The 22,612-nt window shown below is 37.6% G+C and overlaps 1 long non-coding RNA gene across 1 annotated transcript in view; it reads right to left on the bottom strand.

Annotated features, from left to right (window-relative positions):
* The window catches only part of LOC140329478 (uncharacterized), a 69,160-nt gene that overhangs the window by 27,953 nt on the left and 18,595 nt on the right, over positions 1–22,612 (bottom strand). Inside the window, exon 2 of the long non-coding RNA XR_011920490.1 lies at positions 17,732–17,804. This is a non-coding gene — a long non-coding RNA (uncharacterized lncRNA). The remainder of the gene's footprint in view (positions 1–17,731; positions 17,805–22,612) is intronic.

Raw genomic sequence — 22,612 nt, 5'->3', positions numbered from 1 at the left:
CTATGAATATAGTGTCACAAAGGGGGATTAAGGGGCCAATTATTAAAGGGGGGTTTAAGCAATAGAAGGGGGGCAATTATTAAGAGGGGTTTAAGCAAATTTTTGGTAGGTATATACTATCCTTAAAAAAACATTTTGTCATAATACCTAAATCAGTGGCGGAGGAAAAAGTCATTGGGCAGATGTTATTTTACCGGCTTTTTTCTATCACAATTCTGGATTAATCCATTTGTCAAACATTTACATTACAGTAAACTCATAAAGAAGGACTCTGTGCGGATTCATCCTGGCCACTCTCCAGTCTACTATTATTAGAAGGGGCGTCGTCTTGGCAACGGGATCAACAAATAACCAGACACTGCATGGGCCGTGACACCCATACAGAATTAAAACATCTTTTACTGCTGAGATAAATATTTGTAAATCATTGCAGTATTCAATCATGAGTACCTCACTGTCAGCTTATAAGGTCACATCCTCTGAAAAAAAATGACATTGTGTTGGTTATGGAAGAACAGCCATTCGTGCAGAGCAAAAAGGAGACATGTCAGAGGTTTAAATGATGGTTGGAATTGTTGAAGTGGAATTGTACGAGGTGAATGTGGACAACACAGGCTACTGAGTCATTGTCTTAAAGTAAACTTAAACCTGAAATTGCCAAATAAACCTTTCAACTGAAGAATTTAGAACTTAAAATGTTGCCTACTCTTCAGTTCTGTGGTTAGAATGGAAAAACCTTACAGATAACTGCATGCATTCACGAAAGAATGTTTATGTGTTGGCCCTCCAAAGTGTACCAAAAAAGTAAATTGATTGCCCTGCTTGGAAATGATAAATTTAGAGATCTGTCCACTGAGGCCCAGTCCCCTCCAATCCACATTGGAAGTTGTAAACAATGGTGATGCCATCTTCTGTTTACCCAATGGTAGACTGCTGGTTCTGATGGCCAGGAACTTGTCAAGGAGGGCTTGTAGCATGACCGCCATAGATTGCACCTGTTTCTGCACCATTAGAAGGCCTGTTTTCTGTCTTCTACCTAAGTAAACAGTGGGTAGTTTTTGGGGAATGCCTGTAGCTAAATAAAGGCACATAGTCCAAACAAAGAATAAGAATTTCGGATCCATTTTTCTACCTACCTAGGATGTCCTGGGAATATCCCAGTCCACACTGGGAGTAAACAATAATGATGACATTTCCTGTCTATACAAAGGTAGATTGTAGGTTGAACTTCAGGTGACCAAGAGCAGATATTCGGCGTTTCAAGGAATATTAATTAAAGAAAGGGCCATCATTTAAATAAAGAACGGCATTTCCTGATCAATGCTCCTACCTACCTAACTACGAGGTCCGTGTACAGAGATCTGGCCACTGTATTCCATACTCTCCATTTTGTGTTCCATTCCCTCCATTCCTCACTGGGAGTTTTAAACAATATTGATGATCATTTGTCTACCCCAGAGTGGACTGTAGGTGGAACTTCCGGTGGCCAGGAGCCTGCTTGTCATTAAGGGGATTCCAACATGACCAACAAATACTACCACTGCCCAGTCCCTGTGCCATCAAAAGCCCCACATTCGGTCTAACACCTTGGTGATATAAATATAATAGCTTTTTTAATAAAAAAAAGTAGGGATTTTTTCAATTGCCTGGTAGTCGTTGGAGATTGATTCAAGCTAAAAAAAAGGCAAATTATTAAACATAGATTGGGCATTCCTGATTAATATTTTGAACTACCTAGGATGTCTGGATATAGAGACCTGCTCACTGAAGCCTAGTGCTCCTCCAGTCCATACTGGGAGTTATAAACAATACTGATGGCATTTACTATCTACCCAAATGTAGACTGTAAGAGGCAGGTGGCCAAGAGCGAGATTCTGCTTGTCATGGAGGGGCTTACAACATGACTGCTACTGCCCTGTCCCTGTTCCATCAAAAGCCCAGCCCCCTAGCTTTTAAGTCTAGGTAAATGGTAGGGAGTGCTTCCATTTGCTGGCTGCTGTTGGGATATTAACTCTGAATAAAAAAACACACATCAATCAAACAAGAGCAGGCTTTCCAGATCAATGTACCTACTTACCTGGGTTGTCCAGATACAGAGATCTAGCCACTGGGAGTTGTGACCAAATACTAATCCAATGGTAGGCTGTAGGTGTAGCTTCTGGTGAGCATGAGCAGGGATTTTTTATGCTGAGTACTTATATTGGCTGGTAGTTGCTGGGAAATGCTATGGGCTAAGAAAAAGGCATAGCAACCTAAATAATAATGGCCATTTTCAATGAAAGTTCAGCCTATATATTCATCAACTATTGTTAGAGAATACCCACATTATTAACATATTACCAAAGCATCCTAACTAATACAATGTCCTTTAATATATGACCTCCTCGACCACAGCAGAGAAAAATCAGGTCTCATTCCCTGCTAGACATGATTGAGCAATGTAGCAGAGCTGTATACATATCAGAACTGGACTGGTAGAAATATAAACTCTTTTGCAGGTAAAAGCAGTTCAGATTTAGATTTCATCATTGTGTTTGGATTTTTGATCCAAGTTCAGCTTTAAGGGAAAGTTCTGTTAAGTCACAGTCACAGGGCCTTTGTTCAGGGGATTTTTAAACTTTTTTTTTTTTTGCCATTAGGAAAACAGCCCTTTCTGTGAAACCTTGAGAATGTTCCTTCATAGCACCCAGCTATAAATAGAAGAAGGTTGCAAAACTAATTTTTTTAATAAAGGTGTTTAGGAAACCAGTGGCTAATACAGCCGAAAGTTGACGTAAAAATGAAAATAAATAAACACATGAAATCACAAGCACATGTTGCGATTGATTAAGAATCCTTGGTAGCTGGATAATCTTCAATTCATCCCTGGGTTGCTTACAGCAAAGTTTTGTTCAATGAGACTTTCACAAGTAACCACATGACCACTGGAGGATTAGCGTGACCTGGGGTCAGTATACTGAATCACATTAGATTAGCCCAGGATCAAGACATAATGATGTCTTAATTTAGTTCGGAACTCCGATCAAAACCACAGCAGAGACCTTGTTTGTTGTGCTTAACATCCAAGCTGCAGAAGGCAATGCAGTAAAAAAAATAAGTATGGTAGGACTATTAAAGGTACATAGCGTTCAAATAATAAAATGTGTGTTTTATACCATATACCAGTCTGCAAAACCTATTGTAGGGATTGAATGGATATTAGAACCACACATGGGAACTCTACAACACTTATCAAACTACCATACCTCCCAACTTTTGGCAATAGGGAAGAAGGCCTGATTTATTAAAGCTATCTAAGATTTGAAAAGATTATCATATGGGAACCTGGGTGATCCAGCAAATTTTGAATGGATTTGGTCCAGGGTTTAAAACATTTGCCAGCTAATAGCCAATGCTTTTTGTAAGAAAACTATTCTCTCCCATGATAGTATATCTTCTCCAGCCTTAGGGAGCGTTTTATTTACGCCATTTAAGGCTAATACCCATTTCTTCACAACTACTTTTCCTTTATATTAACAGGGACAGATAGACATTAGATTTCTGTTGCTGGAAATGGTTTTGTGATCACCTGCAGTGACATATAAATGAATGAGTGTTGTACACTTTGGGGGTGGTGGACAAATGGATGGCACCCCGCTATGCCCCCTCCTCTTCTAGTGGTCATTTCCAGTTAAGCTGCGTACACACTTCCAAAAATTATCATTGGAAACGAACGACCGATCGGCCGAAAATCGTTCACAAAAAAGATGACCAACAACTGACCAACGACTTGACGAACAAGGATTGTCATTGGAAATGAACGACTCTCACGGTGGATCTGATTGGCCGACGATCGTTTGCTATCATGTGTATGGTTGTTCAGTGATCGTGCATGTTTCTGCAATACAATTTCTCCTTTACTTGTCACTCCCTGCATCGTTCAAACAATTGTATCTAGCGTGTGTACACTATTGGTGGATTATATTTTAACGATCGTATCGTTACAGCGTGTACAGAATTGTGCAGAATACAATCGTTCAAATATAATTGTGCATAATCGTTGATCGGTCGTAATCGTTCGTTTTCTAACGATAATTATTGGAAGTGTGTACCTAGCTTACCTAGAACCTACCTAGAACAACGAAGATGAATACTGGTCCCTACAAAGTTTAAGGAATACCAGGATACCCTACAGAGGTAGAATATTAGCTGATAGCAACAATCAACTGGTGGTGCAAGATTGGTTTTAGCAAATTATGAAGTCAACATTACAAGTTATTACAAAAGTCATAGCTTCTATAATAAGCGCTTATGTTCCAGTGAGTGACTTTGCCTACGTTGAAGCAATGTTACAGAAATCCCTAAAAGTAACACACATGCACATTTGTACATTGCCTTACTGAAATGAGTATAAAGGGTCTGATGTGAACTGGCTTTTGTTCACATCAGATGGGATTTTCATTCCAAGTTGATAATTTTCTTTATTCTGGTTTTACCAGGAACACACTTCCCATTCTAGGGTGACAACACTCACTGGATGTATCTATTGAGAAGCAGCCTTGTGACCCTTGGCTGCTTTCCTGATTAAAATTTCTTCCTCTCCCCATCTATATATGAAGGTGTTCTGTATGTAATTATATACTGGTAGCTAATAAAATTGTTTTAAATATCAGTTTGGTGAATAGGAAGTTAAAGGAACTGTTCAGTTCTGGAAAACTAATGCAGTACATTACATCTTTGATCCCGGGTTTAGATATCTTTTAAGAGATACTTAGATTTAAATCCAACCAGATCACATTTAGCTAGTGAGATCTCCAGTATTTATTCTATTAAAAGCTACCAAAATGTAAAATGTTACATTTTACCTAGTTAGGTTAGGTTATGTGACCTATGTATGTATGTTGTGCTATATGCTGCTATGCAATACAATGCGGTGAGTATAAACACAGCACACACAAGTTCTCGTTGACTGTAAGGTACTAAAGAGCTCCCCATCCTCCAGCTAAGACTTTCTTCCCTGTATTGGCACAATGAGCCTCATTTAATAAAGCTACAGAGAAGATACACTTTCATCACTGAACCTGAGTAATCCAGCAAACCTGCAAAGAATCTGGTTCAGGATTGAAAACATTTGCTAACAAATAGCAAATGAACTTGGAATGTCATTCCAAGTTTTTTTGGATCACCCAGGCTCACTGATGAAAGTGTATGCTCTTCAGTCTTGGAGAACTTTAAACTATCAGGTCCACTGCTTCAGTTGGAGGGCTTATTGGTTCCTTTAGTTCCCTCTTCCCACAAGCCTAATAGTTATGCTTGCTCTGTCTCTCTCTCTATTATCCGCTCATTCTTCTATTCTTTCACTTTACCAGGAAAAACTTGAGGATCACCCATTGGACCTTCTGCAAAACTGGAACCTAAACCTTACCAAGTTTTCTCACGGACCTGTCCTTTTTTTAGGCAGCAGCAGGTTGAGCTGGCTGTCAATGCTAACAGTAACATTGATTCCTCACTTCACAAGGAGACATTATATTCAACAGAACCATTTGAGAAGTTTCAGGTGCAAAATGTATCCTCCCCAGTCTTGGAGAGCTTTAATAAATAAGGCCCAATACGGCCATTGCAATATGCTATAAGGACGTTTTTTGCATGTAGGATCATGCACTATGGAGTTTTTTGAGGAATTTTGAGGAAGTTAGCCAGCTTGAACACACATTGCAATACATTCTATATGCTAACCTTGTTTGCTAGGGAGTATATCAGTGTGTCCAGGGTTAATTCAGTATTTCCATGAAGTGCTAGATAACCACAAGACAAATGTTTATGTACTCCAGGTCACACTGGGATAAATAAACAAGTGGGCTAGAAAAGCCTTGCCAGAAAAGAGAAACAGCAGATCTGCTGTCACAATGATAATTTGTTAGACGTTATCCTTTGATCTAAAAGAAACCTAACAATATAAAACTCAACACTGTTAACCAGACATTCATTAGAAGGTGGGTAGACATAAAGGCATGTGTCAACCACCAAATGGCCATTCCAAGGAGCATGCATGGTTATAGAATCACATTAGGAAGAGCAAAAAAAAGCAACTTCTTGGGATTTATCCACACTTTTTCCCCAGTTGGGAATGCCAAAAAACGTAAGACATCATAAACCAAAGGCGTGTTCCTTTTCACACTGCTGAGACAGAATGCAGAACAAGGCAAAAAAGTGAAAAAAATCAGATGCTGACAGGCCACCAGAAGTATTGGTCCATGGCCTCCACCTGCTCCTGAGTTCAGAACATCTTCAATATCCATAAAGCTACCTATTATCAAATACAATGCTTCAAACACTTCACCGAGACACAGGCAAATATAGAGTGGTCATACAACCTGGAATTTTCTTGATCTTTCTTTTATTATTTCCTTTATTTGGCTCAGACCTAATAAAAAAACTGACAGCAATTATATTAAAGAAACGAATTGACAAATGCACAAAAACTAAAAACAACAATATATCAACTGAAACATAATAAAGCTTGTTCTGTGCAAAAGTCCTGGCATGTTTCAATTAGCTGATCATCACTGGACATTTTAATCAATCCAGGACAATGGTCATGCTACGTTTATATGTCTCAGCAACACGTTCGGTATTAAGTACTGTGTAGTGTTTTATGCATTTTAGGGATGATTTACTTATGTTTAACATGTTTTTTTCTTTATCATCTTTTTTCAGTCAGTGGCTTTTCTTTCCTTTTTATTTTCTTACCCATAATGCCTTACTCAGAAACAGCATCAAATTTTTCCAGATTTAAAAGTTTGTAACCAGATCAAGTGTTCTCTTGGAAGATTTACTATAACTTTCTTTCCCAAGGAAAATAACCACTATTTATTTTGTTTGAATTATCCAACTGACCCAAATACCCAACATTTGGTTTACTTCTAAAAGAACAGAGTATACCTAATAGCTTTGATGGCTTGTTGCTAAGGTACACAGTGAGAAGATTTTCAGTTGAGAACTGCCCCTGACCACCTCTAGCCAATAGGAATGCTCCATCATTGTGTACTGTAACAACAGGCTCAATGTATACATTGTTTATTGTGAAAATACACAGAAGGGAGTGTTTCCATTGGCTTGTGGTTTTTGAGGGAGGTTCCTGTACCTTCCTATACCTTCCTATTGTAAACCCTAACAAAGGAAAACATGGATTGTGTTCAGCTCAAACAGGGTTCAGCGATCAAAAATGTCTGGACTAAATTAAAGTTAGCCATATTCAAGCACGACTAATATCCACTAAGATAAATGAAGAAATTGAATCCTTCCTAGCAAGGGCAAAACTAGTAAGAAAAATGATTAAGTTGGGTTAATAGCAGAAAAAATATAAAAATAAAAGCACATTCAACTAATAAAAACTCCTCAACTTTTATTGGTTGAAATAAGTAAATAAGCCAAAGCGTTTTGGGGGGAGCAGATGCCCACCTTCATCAGGGCTGCATTAGTTGTGAAATATGATGACCATCTAAATAAAATACAATGCAATACAATACTGTGTAGGTCAATAAGTAAAAGGCCTGAAAAAGCACTGTGTAGGATCAATTTTGGTGCTAGCAGGGATTTTAACTTTTACTGCACTTTAATATTGCTTATCATAGTAAATGTGAAGTTCATTATAAAGCATTCCCCCCAAAAAGCACACACCTAATATTTACAGTACAAGAAACCCAGGTTTGGTGATTTATGGGCCACTGACGAGAGAAGTTAATTTTCCACGTTCTTGTGTATATTGATGTTTGGAATGAACTGCAAAATAATATTTAGAAGATTTAGACATATAAAGGGAAAATAACATTAACCTGACAGCTGAAAAATAAACTATCGCTCTTTAAACAGCCCCATCTTACGACGAAGGTACAATTGAAGCAATTCACAGCATCCATTTGCAAGCCATCAGACACTGCTTCACGTCAGCCGCCCACCGCCGTGATTAAACGAAGGTTTATTTTAGGTTGGGAAGACTTGCAGGTGACAAACATTAGCTACAGTTTGATTCCTGGATTCTTAGGAGGATTAAACTCCCAGCAAAACACAGAAATTCTCCCTCTGTTTGAGCCAACATTCAGAGACCTGATACGAACATTTTAAACAATCGCTCAAAGTTTAAAAGCTTGGAGAGTTCTGAAAGTTTAATTAGATATTTCCTTCAAAATAAATGTAAACGGATGAAAAAAAATGGCAAGCAAAGGGGCCAATGTCCTTCTGAAAGGATGAATTCAACTACATTCATACCGTGTTTTTGCCTGCAAATGGAAACCATTGAGAAATGTGTATTTCAAAAACATCTGAAATAAACATTGTTTGGGGGAGCTGATTGCTAGACTCATTTGCTACTTTGCTGCCATAATGACAAAAAACAATCATGCATTGCAGCTCGAGTGATTCACCTTTAGTTTAGGCAGAGAGAAGAATGCCTTTCGAATATGGAAGCTGAAAGTGATTAAAGTTGATGGCTTGGCAGCTGGACATGAGAAAATCGTAATTTGTTGTTTAGAATAATTTAGTAGGAAATGTTCCTAATTGGAAATGGCCGGTTTAAAGAAAAGAAAATACATAATGGGCTTTTAAGGCCAAATGCACGGGCCCGTGCCAAGACCTAGAGGATCAACTCTGGAAGGACAAAAAAAGTAACATTCATGCCTTTTTTTTGTAGATCACTGAGACCGAATTGGAACTATACTGAAACTTACAAAATTGTGGATATCCGTTGTAAAGCTTTTTTAAGAATTGATTGAAAAACATGTAGCTTTAAAGATGAACTGAAGCAGTGCCCAAAAAGGGCAGGCAAAGAGCAAAAAATTAGTCACCAGTATTACTCGTGGTGGCTATGCAGCTTGATCTTTCCCCTATTTCCAGCTTATCATGTCTTGTTCTTCTCCCCCACTTGTCCATGTGATCATCTTGGTAGAAGCAGAGTTTTTCTTTCCCTATCAGAGCCTCCAGCAAGGAGAACAGTGATCAGCAAAATAGTGATACCAACAAATCTCTCTTAGGACCCCTTCAGATATATGAAGTGTGTTCATGCATGCATGTAAACATGCTTTTATTAAGGTAGCCTATTCAAAATCATTAGGTTGCCAATGCACCGTCATGTGCACCCTTTTCTAACAAGATGCACGTTAAAACAATGCTTGGCATCTTCAAGGTAATTAAAGGCCCACAGGAGAAAGTCAGGATTGGTGTCATCATTACAAAGATAGAAGGTGGGTCTGTGGCATACTGAAAAGTATTCTCTGTGACTTTTTGGAGCAATTTACTACGGAAGGGTATTCATCCTGCAAAGTAAAATTTTAATTATTGTAGGGAATGAGAAGCTGTGTTGACTTTAATCATCAAATCATGTGTAAGACAAAGTATTTATTTTACCTTTAAAAATGGTTGGGTATTTTATGCAAAGTGGATTTTAATACAGCATCACTTTGTTCAATATGAAGAACCCAAAAATTCACATTGCAGCGTAAAAATATATCAATTTTAGCTTAATATTTAGTCTTTTAGCTGTCATTACCCTTTAGCACCTACGTATCTAAATAATGACCATCAGTGCTCCAAATATTTCCAAACCTAGTGAGCATTTTGCCCTTTGTAAAAGATCACCAAAGGATGTCAACATTGCAAATGCAATCTATCCCCCCCCCCCCCCCATGAAGTTTTTATCTATTAAAGTTAATGTTTGAAAATGCCTTAAAAATTAACCAGACACAGTGGTTAAATGTTGCAATGGTCTGCTTCTGTGAGCATGAACAAACAGTAAATGCACTTTCGGAGCGGCTTCCATAATGGCTTTTGTGTATATTCAGCAAGCTAAGTAGTCCATCAAGGATAATGTGCACTTTTCAGTGAGTCGAATGATATTTGATTAAATGCGCTGTGTTTAACCTTGTGTTTAATAAGAATGCTGTTAACAAAGTTATATCTTAGTGAAAGAGAAATTTTTTTAATGGCAAAGCGGTTTTGAATTCTAGGTATTGTGTATAACCATTTCTGGCTCAGTTTCTCAGTAAGGGCACTGAAATGAAAATTAGGTTGGTCTTCTGAACCAGATACCCAGAAACATTAATTGCAAACTCAGACTGAACAAAGGAAGTGAAAAAATATTTTTCCATTAACTTAAACCCAAATAGGGGTAATTTTTCAGGACCTCCAGACAATATACAATATTACAAATCTCAATTCAATACTCACCTTTAATCCAAAGCTGTCCTTAACAATAATTCTGTGTTGCCACAAGATATCCTCAGTCTCATGCTGGGTATCAATCAACCCAAAAGACAGAGGTCAAATTCTGTTCTAAGAAGTTTCTATCAATTATTATTAATATTATTTAACAGTATTTATATGGAGGCGACATATTGTGCAGCGCTTTACAAAGTCCATAGTCATGTCACTAGCAGTCCCTCAATGGGGCTCACAATCTAATATCCCTAACTCTGTCATATGTCATTATTACAGTCTAAGGTTTATTTCGGGGGAAGCCAATTACCCTAACTGAATGTTTTTGGAATGTGTCAGGAAACCGGAGTACCTAGAGGAAACCCACACAAACATAGTGAGAACCTGCAAACTATATGCAGACAAGGCTGGAGAAGATACACTTTCATCAGTGAAGCTGGGTGATCTAGCAAACCTGGAATGGATCTGGTCCAGGGTTCAAAACATTTGCCAGCAAATTGCAAATGACTTTGAAGAAATACATTCCAGTTTTGCTGAATCACCCAAATTCACTAATGAAAGTGTATCCTCTCCAGCCTTCAAGAGCTTAAATAAATCAGGGCCACGGATTCAGTTGGAGGGCTTATTGGTTCCTTTGGTTCCCTCTTACCACAAGCCGAATAGTTTTGCTTGCTCTGTATCTCCTACACATATGTGCCCCCCTCTCTCTATCAGCTCATTCTTCTATTCTTTCGCTTGAACAGGAATAACTTGAGGATCACCCATAGGACCTTCTGCAAAACTGGAAGTTTTCTCATGGACCTGTCCTCTTTTAGGTAGCAGCAGACTGAGCTGGCTGTCAATGCTAACAGTACCATTGATTCCTCACAGATCCAACAGAACCCTTTGAGAAGTTTCAGGTGCTTTTTGCAAACTATTGGGAACATGCATTGGAAAAAGAGTAAAAATAAAAACTGTTAACCAAATATTTTTGCCTTTATCCCCTATTAACCACCTTTAATACCCCTAATTGACCAGAAGAAATCTGCTAGAATTTATCTCTCCTTCCAGAGATATCCACTAAATGGTTGCAGCAACACAATGATTCCAGAACCCCAAAGATATTAAGCCCATCATTATAATTATTAAATGACAACTTGTATAAGAGAACGTTTCTGTGTAAACTCAGATCTCCTTGGGCAGAAAGCCCAGGGCAGAATGATGATACAATTATAACAATTATATCCTGAACTCAGCTTGAATTGGTACTAAAATATGTTCTGCATGTTTGACGTATGAGTCTGAATACCTTTTACCCATAATTTAATGTTCTTCAAACATTTCTGAATTCTGATTCATTTCTCTCCAACTTTTCCTGTTTCCTGCCTTGTGAAAATATATTTATTATTTTAATTTTCTCTCACATGTGCTGAAGACAGAAAGATTATTTTTCGTTGTATGATCTCTTCATACATTTCTGGGCACTAATCATAGGTGCGAATGGTTGAAAATTTCCAACATTACCAGTTTGTCTTTGACAATAGTAGTCTGAAAAGATATGCTACAGTTGTATGTGCCTGTTGTATATACTCCTCATGTTGCTAGTCCCTGACTCTGTGTCCCTACTGGGGAGATTCACCCCTTTATTTATCATGGAAACCAGTGTCACTAACACAGAGAACCTATGGGAAACCCAACATTTTGAGTTGGCGTCAGAACAGTAGCTGCGTGAAAATCTTCTGATGGAGATACCTGTTTCAGGGACAACATTATGGCATGGAAATTGGAAGAAAAGGTCAATCTAAAAGGGATTGCAAACTTCTCTATACAAAACAAAAGCATACATTTTAACAAATACACTAGACAAACAAGAACTTTATTCTTCTGTCTAATGAAGACATTAACGGGAAAAGCGCTGTGATCTCTGGGAGATCTAGAAACGGTTTAGTTGTATTTCACACACAACTAACACACTTAATGTAAAAAATACTGTATCTGGTGATAGGTCTATTTATTAAGTTCTGTATATAGAGCTGTTCAAATGCCAAAAAAACTCATGTGTTATATAAATATTTAAATTAAAATGGGTACTTATGGGTATGTATAGCCAAAACTTTTACCTTCGGATAGAGAGGGGAAGGGTTAGAACGACGTATATGTTATTCTTTGCTGCCTGTATATCATGAAGGGAAATTTCACTTCAATTACTTTCAGAAATACTCAACTTAAAGTTAGAAATGGTGGGAAGAAATCATCACTAGTTGTCTCCAGAATTGGTATTCCCATTAAAAGTTTCCCTTGTTCCCTAAAAAATTGGATCTCCCTTCACTTTTTTTCAGTGACAATGGTCACCAGAACAAATAGAGAGGTAAGTCCCCCGATGGGACGCAGACAACAATGAACACCTGACAGAAGGGCTACAAGGCCTTCCATGCTCTAAAAGTAACTAAAACAACAAATGGGTCTGTTTACTCCTCTGAATAATATGTAATTTTATGTTTATTCAGTAAATAATGAAGCAATAACGTACTTGGGGCTAAGATGGATTATCAATCAGATTCTATCTGGACACCAATCTTTTGAACAATAAACATCTGATGTAACCACATATAACGTCTCAACTTGTGTGTCAGGTACCAGACATTTGGGCTTTTCACACTCACTGTATAACTGAATTATCTCATGTCACCCCTCGGCCCTTTTGTTGTTTTCTCATTTGCATATTACTCCATTCATTTATTTTCTATGTTTATATAACTTCTCTCTACTCATCCTTACTTCTTCCATGCTGTACTTAAGTATTTCAAATTATCCTTGACAAGCTGTATATACCACAAACCCTAAGGGCACAGGGGTGATTTTAGTAGTTCATTCACACCACTATATTTGGTGGCTACATAGAATAAACATTTGGCTGCCTTTAGGAGTTAGGGGCAGTGCTAAGATCCCAGGTTCAAACCCCTGGCAGGACACAGGATTCACATGAAGTTTTTATGTTCTCCCTAAGTTTAAGTGAGATTGCTCTCATATCCCAACTATGTACTAGTGAGTTTATTGGCTTTTGCCAAACCAGGCCTTGGGCTTTGTTAGGAACATTATTTTGTGAGCTCCTCTGAAGGAAATATATTGACATGACTATGGACACTGTAAAGTGCTGCATGAACACAAGCCACATGAATTTCAGTACTGGGGATATTTTCACAGATAAACACCTTCAGGAACCTTTGTTCCCATGTGCCAAAAAAGTTTTTCCTCTAGCATTCATCATGGAGGATCTTTATAAATACACAAGAACAATGGGTGGAGAAAGCAGGTGACCACATTTGATGATGCTGTAGGCCCTAACACTTAGGCTGCTAAGGTAAAGACCGTTTTGCGCATAGCCAAGTTCAATTCCTGCCATTTTAGGTGAAAGGGTTCCATAAATACGCTTCTTTGCCACCTCCATTAAAATTTAGGTCTCTAGTTTCTAATAAATTCACCAAGCTTTTTTTTAGCAATTTACATTGCAGAACTCTGTTGTTCTGTAGAAACAATACCAATGGCCCCCAATACCCTTCCAATTTAAATGATAGCGAATATCATTAACTTGCTTCCTGTAAGTCCACGCCATAATGCACACACCCTGGGCTCACAGCCCAACATTGCAGAACGCTGAAGACCACCCGTTTTGCAAATGCATGAAGAAAAGGAAGAATGTGGGTTCAGAAACCCCAAGAAAAAACAGTTAAGCATGGATGAATTTTAAAGAAAACAGTTTGGATGGGGTGCAAGAATGGGAGGTAGGGTGTATGCTTACAAAATTGGAGTAAACCTAACTCCAACTAGATAACATTTAGTTGTATTATAAAAAAAATGAATAGAGAAACCTTTTTTCATCTTTTTACTGCATTTGAGTGTTGCTTATCTCTTCCATCCTGTTTCAGCCATTTCTTCTCTACAATAACTCCAGTGTTGGCTGTATATCATTGCTCAGGACCATTTTCCTTTAGTAACAGCAGTGGACCATGTCAGTACAATGTGTGCCACTTTTAGTCTCCATCAGGGGTGTATGTGACTGGGTGCCAACTGGGACCTGGCCATCACCCAACAACAAGGAGTGCCCAAACAAAGACCTTAATGGAAGGGTCACCAAATAGCCTTTTTATCAAAAGCTACAAATAAAAAAAGATTGAAAAGTGCCTTGAAATTATCATTACCGAATTAAAGCACATATCAGATTTTAGTGATTGAGTTTACCTCTACTTAAAAAAAGAGCTTGGTTTGGCTCACAGAGAAAATTTCACAAGGGAAACTAAATCCAGCTCCAAAGAGTTATAAAGACCACCATCCATGTCAATGAAATAACACGCTTTGCTTTTGTTCAGAAACTTTTCACTTGGCTACCAAGACTTTGGGGTTTTATAAGAATATAAAACAATCTGAGAAAAAAGTCTTTGTTTCCATACTTATTCCTGATGATAAAGGGGTATTGTGTGAAGGAAACGTGCATTGCCAAGTGCGTCCTTTCTATCAGGTGGTGTAAGTCTAAGATCAAAGCGCTGTTAAAGCTTTTTCATTTGGAACACACATACACTTCCAAGCAAGTTCTCATGCAGCACAAAGTTGGCCTCAGTGAGAAGATCCTTCTTACAAAGCCTATTTTCCTCTACCCGCACAAAAAAAAAGCCTGAATGTCCTTCAGAGGTTTAGTGTGTTGGAATTCTTTCTAATTTCATTTGGAATTTTCTTGATTAGAGAAACTTTTCCTACACCTACAGAGTCCCAATTCAAAGTGACACCATTCACAACTTCATGGGATTTCTATGCCATTTTTCTTTTGGTTTAAGACGAAATATTCATGTATTTTTAAAGAAATGCCCTACTTTTCTACTGCATGTGCTTTGCCTGCATAATGACAGTGGGGTGCTTGAGTTCAATAGATTTCTAAATCACTGAGTTTGAATAAAACGTGAAGAAAAAAAGCCCTTAAAAAGAACATGTCCCTTTTGAAATATTGAATTCATCATGATAACGAGGCATTGGAGGGCTCAGATAAGTCGTAGAGGGCTCAGATGTTTATCAACACAAGTTCATGTGTTTAACAAGACAAAGCAAGTCCTGAAGTGCTATATAAATTGAAGTTTGTGTAAAGCCAAAAAATTTTTTTCCTATAATTAGAGTAGCTAAGGGTTAAAACCCTATTCACAAACTTTTATGCTGATTTTGTCCTATTGGGCCAATTTCCCTTCACTTTCTGCCCCGGATATGCAATAGGAAGTAAGATAGTTGTCATAGGAAAGGGTCTCTTTATTACTTGTTCTAGTGACTTTACTTAACTTAGACTCCAAACAAGGGTGAGTAATACAGACAATCCAATCATATAAATATATAAAATGCACAAGCTTGAGTTCTGTAAGCAGTATCAAGTGGACCTCCCACTTGCTGGTAGTAGATTCACACGGTAACATTCTACTTGGACTTATGGCTATGCCAGGTTTATATGAAATCTATTCACTCCTTGCTTTTAAAGTGTTAAAACGAGGTTAAACATGCTCTACATCTGAATCAACTTTTTCAGATGTGTTTCTTCCCATCAAGGCAAAATTTGAGTGCCTATTCAGTTGTCCCCCCAACATTGCTCAGTGATCACTCCTGCTGGATCATTGAACAACCAACAGCTTACCATTGCTGCTATTTCCTATGGGGAGAACGCAGCAGGACGCCTTCTGCTCATCCTTCCCCCCAAACAGCGTTGTCTACAGAGCTCACTCATCATTCTGTTATTGGAATGGATCGCTATGGAACATTTTCAGTGACAATTAGAAAACATCTCTATATATCTTTAGTCATGGAGATTTCCACAAATAGAAATAACCCCTTGATGAGGAAATACATATCAGGCTTGTCAGTTATTGTAATGCTCAAAAAGCAATTAAGCCTTTTAAAATATCAAAAATACCCTATTTACTTCTCTCTTCTCACTTACCATTGATGTAAAACTTAACATAAACAAAAAGTTCAGTACAAACCATTACGTATTTAAAGCTACTGGGAAATTGGAGTTATGGAAGGGGATCTAACCTTAAGTTGACCTTTTTGAGCAACTTTACAAGTCTGCATAAATATATTCCAGACATATTATACAGAAAAATATGCAGGAACTGTACAACCTAATAATATTCTATATTTCATCTAATAATAATGTGATTTAAAACATTTTCAAAAACCCAAACTGTATTCAAAGCAGGTTATACTTACATGTCCTGCCAGCGGAGCCACTGACCTTTGCTCTATTGCAGAACTAAGTTTGACAAAAATCTTGAAAGGGTTCATCTTTAGGGAGGATGTTACCTGGCTTTTGTTGCTTACCCTCCTCTATGTTAGGGGAAGCACAGAACATGGGTTATAGGTCAAACCTTTTCCCTTATGTACCATATGTCCCATCACTGGTCTCACCTACATTGGCCCAGATATATGTGGCCTGTTCATAAATCCCAAATTGCAGTACCCAAAAGAAGAATGTTCTCCAAATTTTCCACAATACTTTGACAGCAAATAATGTCATCCTTTTTGAAATAACCCTTTTGCTTTTTTTCAATATGACTATCCAGCTAAACACATGGAGACGTGGCTCTATTTGCCAGCATTTTAATAATGTGTGTTGACTTTGTCTGATAATATCTAAGGCAGAGAATTTTACATCTTAGGTTTGCAAACAAACTTTTCCTCTGAGGCCATCCCTAAGTCCAAGCAAGATTCAAACACATAAGAATACATAACACTGATGACTATTTTAACAAAGCATACTTTGCAAACACACTAAGCAAATAGATATCGTCATCTCACATGAGCTCATTGGCATAGTTTAACTTTTTGTCAACATCTAATATGGTAGCTTTGTTGAATTAATATTTAACCTTTCAGGTACCCAGGAGACTAATTCATCCGCATATTACTATTATTATGTATTTATATAGCACTGACATTTTGTGCGGAGCTCTTTACAGATCCATAGACATGTCACTAACTGTCCCTCAGAGGATCCTATAATCTAATGTCCCTGCTACCATAGCCATATATCACTAATACAGTCTAAAGCTATGTACACAGGTTAGAATTTTGACTTTGGAAAGGATCTTTCACGATCTTTTCCAACAACAAAAGACTGAAAGATGCATGAAACAGTGTTGTACATACAGCGCCGTTCTGCTCTATGAAGAGGGGAGAACGAGTGAGTGGCCCCGCTGTGCTCTCTCCCATTCACTTGTATTATGATCGTACGTCATTCGTGGATCCGCCAGAACGGATCCATGAATGATGTCGGACAGGCACTGTACACACATCAGATTCTTGTCCGATAGCAGCCCTGAAGCGATAATCGAACGAGAAACATCTGACGTGTGTACGTAGCCCAAGACCATTTTGGGTGAAATCAACTAACATAGCATGTTTATATAATCAATATGTTTTTGGGTTGTGAGATGAAAGACAATAAGAACTTGCAAACTCCATGCAGAAAATGTCCTGCCAAAGATTCCAACCTGGGACCCCAGTGCTATAAGGAAGAGTGCTAGACACTTACCCATCATGACGTCTATAGTAATATAGGTACACAAGTCACATGTTAGGATTTTAATGTGCATGAATCTCAAGACCTGCAAAACAGAATTGGAAAATATTTTAACTTTTTGAACAGAAGACAGTATATTTACAGTGGGCATAGAAAATAACCCCCACCACCAGCACCTTCAAAATATTCCCATTTTGTTGCTTTGCATACTGAAATAGGAATGCACATAAAAAATATTTTTTCGAGTAGTGTTTACTCCATACAATTTATAACATGAAAGATAAAAGTGTAACAGTTCAGAAAAATAAAATAAAAACAAAATCACTGAAATGGATAAAGTATCAGATCAAATCACAATTTTTTCAGAACTGCTCATCTGGTGGTCTTATAAGATGCAATGGCTTGCTTGTTACGCTCCGCTCATGTACACGTATTACTCATTCGGTGACAAAAGATTGTAGGAAATATTTCATGTGGCAGGTAAAGCATGTTTTTCTGTAATGAATAGCTAGGTATTATATTTCCACAGGCTTTACTGTAACATGCAGACACCTACAGTAAGCAGTAAACATTGTTCCTACCCAATCTGAAAATTGAGGTTAATGACAAATTAGGGCTGCCCTAGCCTCTAAAAGACAGCTGTACAGTAAATAGGAAATGTTTTACCCCACATTAATTGTTAAAGAACTGGCCTTGATGGTAGAAGGATGTTGTGTAGAGTTACTGGAAATCCATTATGTAATGGGTCAAAATAAAATGTATATCGTGGTAAACCACGCCACCAAAACTGACGCAAGGAAGAAGAATATCATGCTTGTCATCTCCTTCAGAACCGTTGACAGTGAGCGAAAGTTTTGTGAATTATATTTGAATTTTAATAATAACCAGTAGACTGAATATAAAAGTCCCATTAAGTAAGAGTTTGACCAGATTTAGGTGATTGACATATAGGGGGTATTTACTAAAGGCATTTAGGTTGTTCACTTTGCAAGGGATATTTCTCTTAGCTTGGTGTTTGTGGAGGTAATTTACTTTACAAATAATACCCAATCACATATTCATACATATTCATTTAAAAAAATTTAAATAAGGATTTTTTTTCCTGTATGGAAGTCAGAAAACCTTCATCTCATCTACTAAGCTAAGTGAATTATTATTATTATTATTATTATTAATAAACTGCATTTTTACAGTACCAACCTATTATGCAGCTCTGTACAATTAATAGGGATTGCAAATGACAGACAGATGCAGACACAGGAGGAGTAGAGGATGCTGCCCAAAAAGGCTTACCATCTAATAGATCCCTACCCAGAGGATGATTCACTTTGCTATGTATACAGCCCAAAAATTAGAAGTGACATGAATGCCCTACAAAAATTAAAATTCACCCTTAGATGGTTGTGGCCAAGCCAAGTGTTCCTATCAGAAGAGGTCCCATACCTTCTGTTGTAGTTTTGGATTTTCCATCACTTTTTTTCCAGGGTGAATCTACCCAACAAGAACACTAACAAACTAACGGAGTCTTATTTCCCCTCTCTGTTCAAAAAATAAATAAATAATGTTTTGGTTTTAGAAACACTTTAAACAGAATAGACATTCAAACTACATAGATAAATACTCTTTTATCTGTTAACAGATAGTACTTGTTCTTCCAAAAATGTTGGCAAAGCATAAAAAGGTGACAACTTTTCAAAAAGTAGCTAAACTTGTGTATATTTATTCTTTAGGTTAGTTTCCAAGCAATGTTCAGCTCAAAAAATATTTGCATGGATTTTCTCAAGGGAATTTTTATACTCCGGAATTCGCTCAACATCTGTTCTTTAAATAAAAAGTGTTTTTCTTTGTACTATTCATTCTATTTATAATTCCGGCACATTCGCCCACTGATCCAAAAATACATGAACAATAAATAAATACATATATAATCTATAAAAATATACAAATAAAAAATACTAATATCATATTTAAAAATATTCACAGGTTTCATTTGAAGAATGTCAGACCCCTGCAGATTTATTTTAGCCTTTTTTTTAAACGTAACTAAACACAGAATTTTTACTTTACATAACAGGGTAGACAACCCTTTTTTTAAAAAATTTATTTTGTTAGGGTTTTTTTAAGTGCAACGCCTTTTTTTTTTAAAGGGCAATCAAGAATGAATGCGAGCGCAGAGCCTCCCGCATTATCTACGTCATGCATCCCAGGAGGCTCTTGGCCAGTCCTGAATGCGCAGAAGGAGCCCTTTAATCAACAGGGAAAAAACATTGCCAATCTCACGCATGCACAGGAAGTTTTTTTCCCAATCTACGACACCTGATCTCACGCCTGCGCAGTGCAAGATCGGGTGATGTAGGAAAAAGAACATGGAAGGCGAGAGGAGAAGATGGCTGGTGATCTCTTTGTGCTGGGCCAAAGACAGATACCAGGACGATTCTGGACCCGATGTAAGAAACCACCCGAAGGATAGACTAATCTGCAGGATTGAAGGTAAGTGTGATTTTTTTTTTTGTTTTGGGTTAGTTTTGGGTCTACTTCTGCTTTTCTAATGTGTTTTCCCCTAGCAGGAGGGGTTGCCAGCATGTAGCCCCCTTACTATAATAATACCAACTCACATTATGGGGGAATTCCCCAGATATCGGTTCTTGATCTTTCTAGGTTACATGGCTAATCCTTCTGAAAAGTCACCATTACCTAAACTGCTGAATCCGTAATGAGTTAACCAGCAGAGACAAACCTGCACCCTAAGTGTGTAATATTTGTTTGGACAAAGATGTTATGAAGTTCAAGCAGTATTCTTTGTTCTTTCCTGGTATTACAACACCTATAACAACATCTCTCTTATATAAGTTAATTATGTAAGTCGGCCCCTGCAGCTGGGGCTGGCACCTTTTTGCTTTGACACAACACTGTTCAGAAGCAAGAACACAGATGAAATCTTCTTGTAACATCACCTACCCATCTAAAATAAGAGCAGCAGACTGCAAGACATGGGTGTGCCATTGGCCACGGACATTTAATTATCAAATAATTAAATAAAAAATAACCACAACAAAACTAACACAGTATACCAATACCATAAAATTACAATGAATAACTTTTAAACATAACTATTAGTGAACGTTTCCATTTTTCATTGTTTCCAAACTGTGCACCCTAAGTAGATAAAACAAGGCTATTGATGTGCAGATTTTACCTTTTTGTGATTGGCAGCCTGATTTTACCATCTTTTTGCTGCAAAAGAATGGCAAGATGGCAGAGCTCAATACAGAATAACTGGGTCACACAAGAGCTTTTGTTCACTGATGATGCACTGGTGATTTATTTGTAAGCTGAATAGTTAAGATTTGGCAGTGGTTTCTGTAAATATTGGCAAACAAAAGTATTGCTTTAAAATTAGTTTGTTACTTTTTATAATCTCCTTCTATGTTCTCTTTCAAAGAACAGAATTAATACCTGTTTGGCCACTCATGCCTTCCAATTATAATTCCCTTGAAGAGCTGAGCTTGCTGAAAAATCTTCATCATTTGATGACTCCGCGTGTATTGGATGTCTGGTGCTCCTCTGTTGTTTGTTGTCCATCCATTGGCCCCTATGTCAATCGAGGACACAATAGTCACAAATGGGTTGGCTGGAGGAAACACAATGCCCCTGATTCATCAAGCAGAATCGGATTATCGGTCGCGCATTCGTATTCGTTGTCACCCAGGCTGCCCCTCAGATTTAGAATGAAAATAGGGCTTCCTCCCTTCTCTATTGCCTTAAGGCTACTTTCAGACAGAAACAGTGTACCATATACTCAACTACTCTCCCAATTCCCATTTACCCTGATGGGAATGGTTGAGAACCATTTTGGGCTCACATTTGCACGTGGTTGTATTTTCATTGAGGTTTGAGTGGGATTGCAGTGTAGCTCCTAGAAAAGACATGTTGCTTTAGCCATACAGTTGCTTTTCCTCACCCCCTGGAAGAACCATATTACCACCACAAATGAACATACAAAGCATGCAAGCACATTGACCTGCGTTGCAGTTTGCTGCTTCTCGACACATTGCAGGCATTGGCTATGCACCCTGGAGCAGCTAACCATGGAGTTCAGACCACAAGTCTGAAGAAAACACGAAGCAAACAGAATTAGACGCTAATAGGAGACAGCTTGGAATCAAGAGAAGAATGGTTGTAATCTCAAACCACAGGAAGTGACAAGGACACTGCTTTTCTTGCAAGAGCAACCAATATTTTCTATGTTTGTTAAAAATGTTCTTAATGCGGTCACCACATCACACAATGGCTGATCAGTTGTGATAAGTGTATGTTTTTGGTTTTTTTTGGTTTATCCTTTATGATTCAAAATAACATTTTTATAAAAACTGTAACTAAAAACCTTATTGTGGCTTATTGATAAAGAATTACATTTCATAAAAATGTTATACATGTCTTTCAAGGAATGTTTTTATTCTGAGCTTGGCCTACTGAGGTGGCTCACTTCTCCCCTTCCTTTTACCACATGCCACACAAAAGAAAATGTTCCAGCAAAATCTGTTTTGTATATAAATTTTATTAATCTCCAAAGACTTTACAAACATTTTGCTGAAAATGTTGCCTATACCATACTAAATTTGAACTCATTCATTATTTTTAATGGAGAGAAGCCAGAGAAGGAAAGTTTCTCAGGTTGGTGCGACTGTTTCATTTTTTTTCCTTTCATTTGCATTGCATCCCCTAAGTTTTCCATTATTTATTTTTCTTTTTTTACCATTTAGTCTACTTTTCAGCATGATTAGCAATATACTATTGCTGGGGATAAAGGAAGAGTTTTTTTTATCGACTTTTTTTTTTTTAAAGCAAAACCCAATTTATAATTTTTTTAAATTGTGCCTTTACACAACTTTT

Source organism: Pyxicephalus adspersus, chromosome 4 (assembly GCF_032062135.1).
Source record: "Pyxicephalus adspersus chromosome 4, UCB_Pads_2.0, whole genome shotgun sequence".
Classification (NCBI taxonomy): domain Eukaryota; kingdom Metazoa; phylum Chordata; class Amphibia; order Anura; family Pyxicephalidae; genus Pyxicephalus; species Pyxicephalus adspersus.
This window is presented reverse-complemented; position numbering and strand designations above follow the sequence as displayed.